The 10,520-nt window shown below is 41.2% G+C and overlaps 1 protein-coding gene and 1 long non-coding RNA gene across 2 annotated transcripts in view; one reads left to right on the top strand and one right to left on the bottom strand.

Annotated features, from left to right (window-relative positions):
- Positions 1-10,520, bottom strand: part of OSBPL8 (oxysterol binding protein like 8) — a 180,380-nt gene that overhangs the window by 103,389 nt on the left and 66,471 nt on the right. The gene's annotated exons all lie outside the window — the stretch shown is intronic.
- On the top strand, positions 5,429-10,377 carry LOC117878021. Its single transcript, XR_004645874.1, has 3 exons — positions 5,429-5,575; positions 8,249-8,323; positions 10,158-10,377. It is a non-coding gene; the product is annotated as an uncharacterized LOC117878021 (long non-coding RNA).

Below are 10,520 nucleotides of genomic sequence, written 5' to 3' on the forward strand. Positions count from 1 at the left end.
TATCAGGTGAGAGAAAGAACATGTTTTTAAATAGGGGAATGTGATTGCAAAACCCCCAGAAGTTAAAGGAAACTTGGGGACTAAAGTAGTATCAAACTCATGTTTAAAAAAACTGGACATATCAAGTTGGTTTCTCTTTAACTGCATAATACAGTAAGATAGCATACTTAAAATGGGAACATAATACATGTTATCGCAAATGGGATTATATTACCTTACTGTTTTTAGATTTGAGAAAGTTCCAAGAGCAACAAAACAGCAGAGAGGCATGCAGTAATAGAACAACCGTGTAAGAATTAATTCAGTGTGATAATGAGTCAGAACACCAAGCCTTTCCTGATCTGCACCACTCTGCTACATCAGCCAGTTCATAGTAAGAGCTTTAAAGCAAAAGCAGGAGTTGGGAGAGATGGGAAACAAAGTATTAATGAACAAGCATACAGGAATGAGAGGGTTCTGCAATTTAAGCTTCCTAATCAATCAGCGTTTCTCAAATACGGCAACCAGGGGGTTTCTATGCAGCCACGACAGCTTCCTGAGCCCTGATGGTGGGGAAGACAAAGGTTCTGCTCCTCCCATTTCCTTCTCTGTTCCTCCTGGATGCGCAGTCCTGCACGGCCCCTGGAGACAGGCGGGGTACAATGCTGCAGGAATACAGGGAGTTCTCTACCGGCGTGGGAGGGCAATGAGGCTCTGGCTTCAGTCCTGGGGTGGTTGGGAGGCAGGCTCCAGAGGCTTTAGGGAGCTTGGTTGCGCAGACCAGGGCTTCAGCCATGGGGCTTCAGGTGCCAACACCCGGCTCCGGCTGCAGGGTTTCAGGCACTGATCCCCAGCTCTGGCCACACAGCCCTGGATTTTGGCCATGGGGCTTCAGTTCAGGCTCCAATCCCTGGCCACGCAGCAGCAAGCTCCAATCCCCGTCTCTGGTCACACAGTGCTGGCCCCAGGCCCTGGGCACTGGCCCCAGCTGGCCTTGGGCACGGACCCCAGCAGCAGCTGCTGGCTCCAGGCACCAACCCCTAATTGCGTTCTTCGATCCCCAGTCCTGGCCGCTGATCCTGGCCGCTGACTCATAGTCCCACCCATGTGGCAGTAGGCGCCGATCCCTGGGTGCATGGCAGCAGGCACTGGCCCCAGGCCCACGCGGATCCCTGGCCCCGGGCGTGCGCTGATCCCCAGGCACGTGGCAGCGGGTGCTAGCTTCAGCCTCGTGGTGATGGGCACTGTCCCTGGGCTTCAACTCCCTGCCCCGGCCATGCAGCTCCTGCTCTGAATGCAGGCACTGGCCCCATCCCCAGCTGTGCAGCTCCTGCACCCAGTTCTGGGCTCTGGTCGTGGGCACTGATCCCCAGCCATGGGCGCCAACGCCCTGCTCCATCCACGCAGCTGCAGGGCTCACCACCCACCCTCCTTTCTCTTGGCCCCGCATCCATGCCCCTCTCCCCATCACTCCTGGACCCCACCGCCTTTCCTAGCCCTGAATCTACCCCTCCATCGCCCCAGACCCCACTGCCTCCACCTCCAACCCCATCCTGTCCCCCGTCCAGGGCTTAATTTTTCCTGGGACTTGCTGAGAAAAGTGATTAACAAACATACAAGTATCACTTCTCACAGTAATATTTTTATTATTGAGTCTGCAAAAAAAACCCTACATGAATCAATTACAATGATGTGGATGTGTATATGTGCTATTTATTGGTTTTTCCTAAAGTTAATCAAGTATTTTAGGAGAAAGTGTCCGTGCGGCTACCAGCAAGAGTTGGTGGCCGCACTCGGAGGCCACCAAAAAATTTGTTGCGAGAACCCCTGCAAATGGTCTGTACTCTCTCATAGTGGTGAAATACACAGTGATAAAGCACAGCAGCAATCCTTACACCACTAACTCCCTCTCAAGTACTGTCTTAACCAAGTAACAACATCAGAATTAGACAGCATAGAGCAGGGGAGCTTGTCACCTGAGATGACTAAGGCCTTTTATATAAATATTTTAGCACTGTATGGTTAGCCCTTGGACTGATACAAAGAGCTCCTATGCTATAGGATGAAACAAGTCCAACTCTGTTCCTGATCTTCACCAATAAGCACAGTGTTTATACTGAGATTGGATTCCATACTGCCCATGCACCAGCCTGAACTATAGATATTCTACAGTGCATCTATACCTAACACAAAAGTATATATCTGCAATCTAGAGTCTTAACTGAAGATAATCTCTTTTCAGGATCTATTCTGGATACAAGAGACCTCTGTTTACTTCACAAAATCCTTCAGGTATCATCTGGAGTCCATACTGAAATATGTTATATGCAGTACTAAGTCTCCTAAAGGGATAAATGTCAGGATAGACTTTTACCTATATTGACAGTGTTTACTCGGAAAAGTGAATAAAATAGCACCAGGGATTCTATGTTATTTTCTCTCCATGATTTCTATATTAAACATGCTAATTTTATTTTATTTTTTATTATTTTTTGAACTGCCATCTCTGCAAACAACCTACACTCAGAGTCAAGCTTGGTTCTCTCTCGCATGGTCACCAGTGAAAAAGCTTTTAATGGTCAAATTAGGCCCCTATAACACCTGTGCACGTCCCACTACCTTCACTGAATTTGCACAGGTGTATCAACAGAAGTGCTCAACAAGATGAAACAGAACCCAATCTTCTCCTACCCCTGTTTTGGCTATGCAAGTTTAAAAGGAGCAAAAAGCAGAAAAGCTGTCACTAGAGACAGCAACCATAACTATGATTACACACAAGAAAGTCTTTATACAGGCGTTCCTTCAAGTTTAAACTCATTTTAAAGAGGGGTAAGCCTAAAATTAGACCTACTACCTGTTGTGCAAAATTACTTTCTGGTTTGATGCATTAGTGATCAGGATATATAGCAGAAACATACAATCTCTTGATGGAAAAAGAACTGAACTATTTAATATGTACTATAAACTAAATTTAAAAATATATACTTTTAAACGATCACAAATCATTGACAGAATACACATGTAACCTTAAGAATGACATTTTAAAAACTGAAAGAAAAGATTTTAAGCTTGTCAAGACCTACTGTCAGGGATTTTTTCCTGCAAAAGAAGATTGGGTATCTGCTAAAGCGATACAGAAAAGTGTCAGTCTAAACACTACTTTAGGATACCTGTAATGTCCAACTGTTGCAGGGGTAAGTGATCCTGAATTCAAATACTAGCCGGTAACACAAATGTCTGAGTACCAAACATTTGTTTTAAAAATATTTCATGTCTGCATATGAATTCATCTATTAAAGACTTGTCCTCATACAAATATGTTTCAGTTAAAACAAGTTATTTAAACTAGTACAAGTTTGTATGTTGATATTAAGGCTGCTTGAAATTTTCAGTCAAAAACTTATTCAGCCAGAAAACTGGGGTTTCAACTAAACATGATCCACCGAAAGTCTCTTCTTACTATGTATGTTTAGAGTTTTGGGCTAAAAACGGATTTGTTTTGAGGGTTCTGGTTTTTTTTTTTTTCCCTTTTTCTTTCATATGAAAAGTTGACGTTTTCTGTAGGCGAAAAACAAACTAAACCAACAGAGAGTCTACTATAACTGTTGGAAAATGGCTTTATTAAACTTTAGTTCAAATGTTTTTTTAAGATATTAAAAACTAGCATTGTACACATTATTTATATATAAACTTGCAAAGGTTTACCAAAATTGGTTTAAAAATGCATGTTTAAATTAGTCAAACTAGTGCAAGTTTGCATATGAATAAGGTGTACAATGATGGTTTTTAATATCTTAAAAACCACTTCAGAAAACTTGATTGCCCATATGTATTTTCAGTCCCACCCCTCCACATAAATCAGAGGAGGAGGATTTCAATTTGTATATATAGAATCTAAATCTCCAACTTGAAAAGCTGAAAAAGGTCACCACATTCAGGAATAGACACACCAGGAGAGAGGGGAAGCTTGAGCCCTTAGGGATCCAGAGATTATGTCTTTGACGAAATTCTTTTGCAGGAAATATCAACTAGGTTTCTGGACAAAGTAGCCAAAAAAAATTGCCCTACATCCCATGGGGAAAATAGAATGGCTACACCATAGGGGGAAGGATAGCTCAGTGGTTTGAGCATTGGCCTGCTAAACCCAGGGTTGTGAGTTCAATCCTTGAGGGGGCCACTTAGGGATCTGGGGCAAAAGCAGTACTTGGTCCTGCTAGTGAAGGCAGGGAGCTGGACTCGATGACCTTTCAAGGTCCCTTCCAGTTCTAGGAGATAGGATATCTCCATTAATTTATTTATTTATAATTTAATAATTTATATAAAGATGGAAACAGGCACCCCTTTCATAGATGTAGCAGTATCTGAGGCACCCTGCTGGAGATACAAGTTCAAGAGTACCCTGTTACCAGCTAGGTCATGGAGTATTAACATGCACGGGTGCATCAGACAGCCTCTGTCCTGTATGTTGCTCTGACTGAGGCAGGAATCCAAACTGGCAAAGCAAAAGAAGAACCCCTAGCAACTGGTAGTCATCTGTCAGAGCAAGGAGGAAGGACTGAGTCCTGTGTTGCTACAAATCAAACCACAGAAAGTTTCATATCAAGAAACAGTCATGGGCTCACTTTTAGCCAGCAAAATTCTCCAATACTCAAATACTTCAGAAACATGCCATAAAACTGTCTGAAACATGCATTTTCCTTTCCAGAATCTAGAGGGAGTATTCAATATTTTCCAATAAATAATTAATTTTCTAAGATAAGTGAGCAATAGTCTTCAGAAAAAAACATTAAAATAAGTTTAATATATACACTTGTTATAAACAAGACCCTTTTTTAAGCTCATCGTTAAGTTGCTGTTTGTTCACCTAAACTGCTATGTTTAAGCATGCATAACTATGTAAATTTAATATCCATAGTCCACTAAGAAAAAACAATTATGTTGCCTGTATATAACAGAAAGATAAAGACCAAGGGTAAAATTTTCAAAAGCACCTGAGTCACTCAGGTTATTAAGTCCCATTGGACTTCCAGTAGGATTTAGCTGCTTTTGAAAATTTTACCCCACAACCACATTGTTAAAGGATTTATCTTAAAAAGGATCATCTCACTGTCAGAGGTCAAAAATTAAGGCTATTTTTGCAAACTACTGTTTATTAATAGAGCCCTACCAAATTCACAGTCCATTTTGGTCAATTTCAGAGTCATGGAATTTTAAAAATTGTAAATTTCATGATTTCAGATATTTAATTCTGAAATTTCATGGTATTGTAATTGTAGCCTTCTGTGCATAGATATCTCAAAATCTTACCACCAAAGCTGAACCTGAACCTAAGTGATCATCCCAAACTGCATTTACTAGTTTCTCAGACCGATTTAAATAGCATATGTAGATCAGTGTTTATAAAACATTTCTATTATTTGACCTTTAGTAGTCACAAAAAACGCTGGACTGATAAGACTTGAAGAGTGACAATGGAATTTATCTCAGTGCTGACGCTCTAGCCACTCTGTCCCATTCCTGGTGCCAGGGTCTCCTGTGGAAGGCAAGAAGGGGCTCTGCACCTCCTGCAAGGGGCTCTTTCCAAGGGAATCTTGGGGTAAGCCCTTTTATTTGTATCAGCAAAGCAGACCATGACTTTCTAATAGTAACAGAACAAGTACACACTGAAAACTTTTTAAAGTTGTGCCTAACATCCTTGTAAAAGATATTGGAGGACAGGGTGCCCTTATCTCTAAATTTCCTGGTTTTCTAGTATTAGAATTTAGACATTTAAACTCCCACATTCAGGAAGAGCACAATGACTTTGTAGCTTTGTGTGGTCACAATATAACTCCACCTTAAAGTCTGCCTGGTGAATTTCTTTAGTTTAAAGTAGTGACATAGGATTAGGGAGCAAAAAAGCTAGGGGCTCTCTAACTTCCTACAGACTTGTCTACCCATGGCAGTCCCTCTATATATTCTAGGAAAAACCCACTTTCCTCCAAAGTACTCCTGCTCACCCTCCAGCCCATCTGCAAATCCAGAAAGCAACAGTCATCCAAACTGCAGCTGTTTGGGGAGTGGCAGCAACTCCTGCCCTTCTGGCCCACAGCTCCTCTTCCCCATAACTGCAATCTCGTCCTGATCGCCACCACTTCTCCAATCACTGCCTGCTTGTCTCAGCCACTAACATGGCCTGTCAAGCAGCCTCACTTGTGAGCCCTTTCCCCAGTAACAACCCTCCCTAGAATCCTGTTATTTTGAGCTTTCTCTGCAGGGGAGAAGGCAGGATGCTCACCTCAGATTTTATAAATGAAAAGTTAGGATTTCTGTTGTACCCTGATGAATTCACAGGAACCTGGTTATCTTTAGCATTTTCCTCTTTTTGGAGCTGCAAGACTTAATACTTCACATTTCATGCAACTAAATTTTGGTATCATAGATAAAAATCTTGCTTAGGTGAGTTTGGTAAACTAAGTTTCATGTCCCCCACCACTACCTTCCCCCCCGCCCTTAATAAATATAGAGTGTTAGAAAGCTTTTGCAACTTTGAAAATATCTATTTTGCGGTGGTGACCTCTGCCAGAAACCCCCATTTGAAAGACCTAAATTTGGTAGATTTTGTAAGAAGCTCAAGACTTGTTTTTACTGATTTTCAAACTTAGCTGATTTAATAGATTTTAGCAAGGGAGCAAAATATAGCTTTAAAACAGTAACATAACTGTAATCTTTATGGAAAAGTTACTGTTTTTTCATAGTAGACCAATAACTGTCCAAAGAGCTAATTATACAACTTGAATACAAATAACGAAGAACCCACAGTTCAATATTCTAAACTTTAAAATGACAAAGTTATCTGGAGATATACCTATCTCATAGAACTGGACAGGACCTTGAAAGGTCATTGAATCCAGTCCCCTGCCTTCAGATCAGTACCAAGTACCGTCCCTGACGTGAAAGTGAAACAACAGTAAGTTTCACCTATTGTACAAATCGAAGATTGGTAAAGAAAGCTTACATTTCATACACAACACAGTTGCAAATGCAGCACACAGCTTTGCTTCAGATAAAGTTTTGTTCTTTTCATAGAATGGTTTTATGTACATAAAACAAAATGTTTCTGTCCTAAACAGCTCTTCCAGTCAGCAATAAGATTACATTTTGATATAATTTAGGTTGCACACTCCTATGATAGTGTGTCCAGACTTTCAGATTCTCTGTATAGCCCATCAATAGCCCAAGAAGAACAGTTACAAGGTTTTCTGAAGTTCTTTAAGTTTGACAAATATAATCAAAGTATGTAGAACTGTTTAATTTGACTAATATACTAACAATTTCATGTAGAAGGGCACAGTGGGAGGGGGAGGGAGAGGTAAGATTAGAGATACTTTACCATACTGCATTGCTTCCGTAAGAGCTACATATGAAAATTCAACCCAAGAAGTTGTTAGACAAAGAAAAACCTAAGCTACATTACTGGTTCACAGTTCTACAGAGGCAACATTAAGATAGCTTTCTGCTTTAGAGCAACAAAAATATACAATACAAATAATTAACAGATTAAGAGTTTTCTAGTCAGAACTAAAACATTCTTGTTTTATTTTAAAAACCTTTTACCTAGTGTGCAAGTTATTCATCATCTAGCACACAAATGTATAACAGGTTCTTGTGAATATTTAAGAGAAAGTGCCATGAACATCAAAAATATGCCGTGCCTCCCCTTTACCCTCTTAGAAGTTTTTAAACAAATAACTCATCTACAGTAAGAGACTGCACATTACTGTCCCAAACCTCTTACATTCAATCTTTACACAATTCAAAGTATCCACTACATTCAAGGGGGCACACAAGACTGGACTTGTGTGCCTCATCACCCTTTTCATTTCTCCCAAAATATCAAATCTAAAATCATCTGTCTCACACCACTTTCAACTGTGCCACCTTTCCCTTAAATCTCATCACTGACTTCTTTCCACATCAAACCTCAAACTCTCTTCAACTTGAAGGCTTTAAGTTCTGCCCCCACCTGCATGGCAAGTTATTACCTCTTATTTTCCATCTCTAAGGCCTCTAGGCCAACCACTTTTACTTTATCTCCTTCATACTTGCAATGATGTCTTTTCTTGTACCACCCCGTGCCCAAACATCCTCTCCCTGTATGCCAAGAAGTCTCGCTCTACTCCCAATTCCTCCTCAGATCTCACTTTTCAGTTAGCCTTTCGTCACTCTCTCTGATCTGGAATTATCTGCTCCCATTGCTGTTCCTAAAAATAGATATTTTTTTTTTTAGAATAAAGACAAGCAGCAAAACATCTGCTTCCATGGAAATTACACTTTCTTCTTTCTTCCCATTCCCACACCATCAGTAAGTTTTCTTTTCATTATCATTTAAACTACATTTTGGGGCCAGAATTATATTTATGTTTGAACAATGCAGAAATAGAGTTGTTCAGAGATGCAGCTACCCTGTCAAAAGGAAAAATGTATACCTCAAAAAGGCAAAGATGAATAAAAGATCATAATGGTCAAAGATTAAATTCTCTTAAGCAGAAGAGCCTTGCAGATCATTACAGGGACTCTAGAATATATAGAGGAAGGGCTTTCCTTAAGACTGAATCTGTCCCTAAACAAAGATCATAGAATATCAGGGTTGGAAGGGACCTCAGGAGGTCATCTAGTTCAACCCCCTGCTCAAAGCAGGACCAATCCCCAGACAGATTTTTGCCCCAGATCCCTAAATGGCCCCCTCAAAGATGGAACTCTCAACTCTGAGTTTAGCAGGCCAATGCTCAAACCACTGAGCTATCCCCCTCCCCCCATGACCTTGTTCTTACTCAAAACCAAATGAAACACTGGGAGAGAGTAGGATAACCAACTCAGCCTTAGGAGGGAAATATCAAAAACGAAACAAAAACAAAAGTGGGATTGATTTATCAAGTAGAACTCATGCCTAGATCAGAGTTTAAACTAGCATTATACATTTGAATGTAGTCCATTACTTTCTCAGCAACTAGTACATAGTGCATGTGTTTTAGATTCCCTCTATTGATTGCACATTCAAAACATTGTGTCAACAGTAGCCTTTTCCTCCAAAATAATTCCTGCTATTCTTAGTCCCACTTCAGATCCACCAGCATTATGATGGCCAGTGACGCAAGCACTTTTACCACCATGCAGGCCAATTATGCTCATAGCAGGTCTACACAAGATGATAAAGACAACTGGCTACCAGTCTCTTATCTACATTGGTACTCCCACTACTGCTAGTGCCAGGGAAGCTGAAACAGTGGGAAGTTTAGGAAAAAGACTAGTTTAAACCAGGATATTTTGATATTTGATTTTTGAATTAATAAATTGCATGAAATTCCAAGTCTGTGCACTCCAAGATGCATTGCACCATAGACCTTATACAGTTTGACACTGGCAGCATAAACGCCCAACAGAAAAGCAGCTAGGGATGGTGGATTACATCTGATGTCATCTTAGAAATATTGGAAGTTATGTGTCTTACAATTAAAGCATATGTAAATAAGACTAAGGGACTCAACCTTGTATGGGGACATAGGATAAATGCACTGTCATTGTTCTGTGGAAAACAGGTGGCGCTCCCTCTGCGAAAGTGGGAGGAGGTGACATCTCCCCTCAGGGGGAGGGGAAGTGATGGAGGAGAAGAGGGGGGAACATTTGAGGGATAGAGGCAGGTGGGGAGAACCTGAGGGAGAGGTTTTTTTTGTTTTTTTAATGGAGATATCTCCTAGAACTGGAAGGGACCATGCAAGATCACTGAGTCCAGCCCCCTGCCTCCACTAGCAGGATCAAGTGCTGCTTTTGCCCCAGATCCCTAAGTGGCCCCCTCAAGGACTGAACTCATAGCCCTGCGATTTGCAGGCCAATGATCAAACCACTGAGCTATCCCTCCCCCCTTAGTTTAGTTAACTGTCTGTGAGTAACCTGAGAGAAACAGGGTGAGGGGAGAGGGCAGCCAGAATAGCATAGAGAAACTGGGACTGAGAGAAACAGAGTAAGTAGAGAGGCTGAGATTGGGCAGGACAGACTGATGTGCAGGAGAGGATCCCGTCAGTTTAAAACTGGCTGGTCACGTCAGTCCGTGTTTAATCGCATGTTCTTGAGCATCCATTCCTTTATATTCCTGATCATTGGATATAGTAATCTCCTATCATTGATTCATGTTGTCCCAGATATCCAGAACAGGAGAACCAAAGGTCCTTCAGATCCAGTGAGTCTGGTCTAACGTGTACCCCAGTAAGCAAGCATCACTGGAGTCAAGACCATCTCTTCAGGAAGTCACGAGGGGTGCTTGAGACTCAGAGACTGACTTCGGTGTTAGACAGCACCCAGTGAGATATTTGGGAAAAGGTGAACCTTGAACTAAAAACCAACAACAAGATAAAAAACTGTGCACACAGAGATAGATTTTTTTTTTATTTAGGGGGTTATATGTAGTTAAGTAGACTTAGTAGTAAGTTAGTATGCGCGCACATTTGAACCTGTGTGTGTGTGTGGGGGGGGTATTTGAATCGGGTTTTTAATTATACACTTCC

This window comes from Trachemys scripta, chromosome 1 (genome assembly GCF_013100865.1).
Source record: "Trachemys scripta elegans isolate TJP31775 chromosome 1, CAS_Tse_1.0, whole genome shotgun sequence".
Lineage (NCBI taxonomy): Eukaryota > Metazoa > Chordata > Testudines > Emydidae > Trachemys > Trachemys scripta.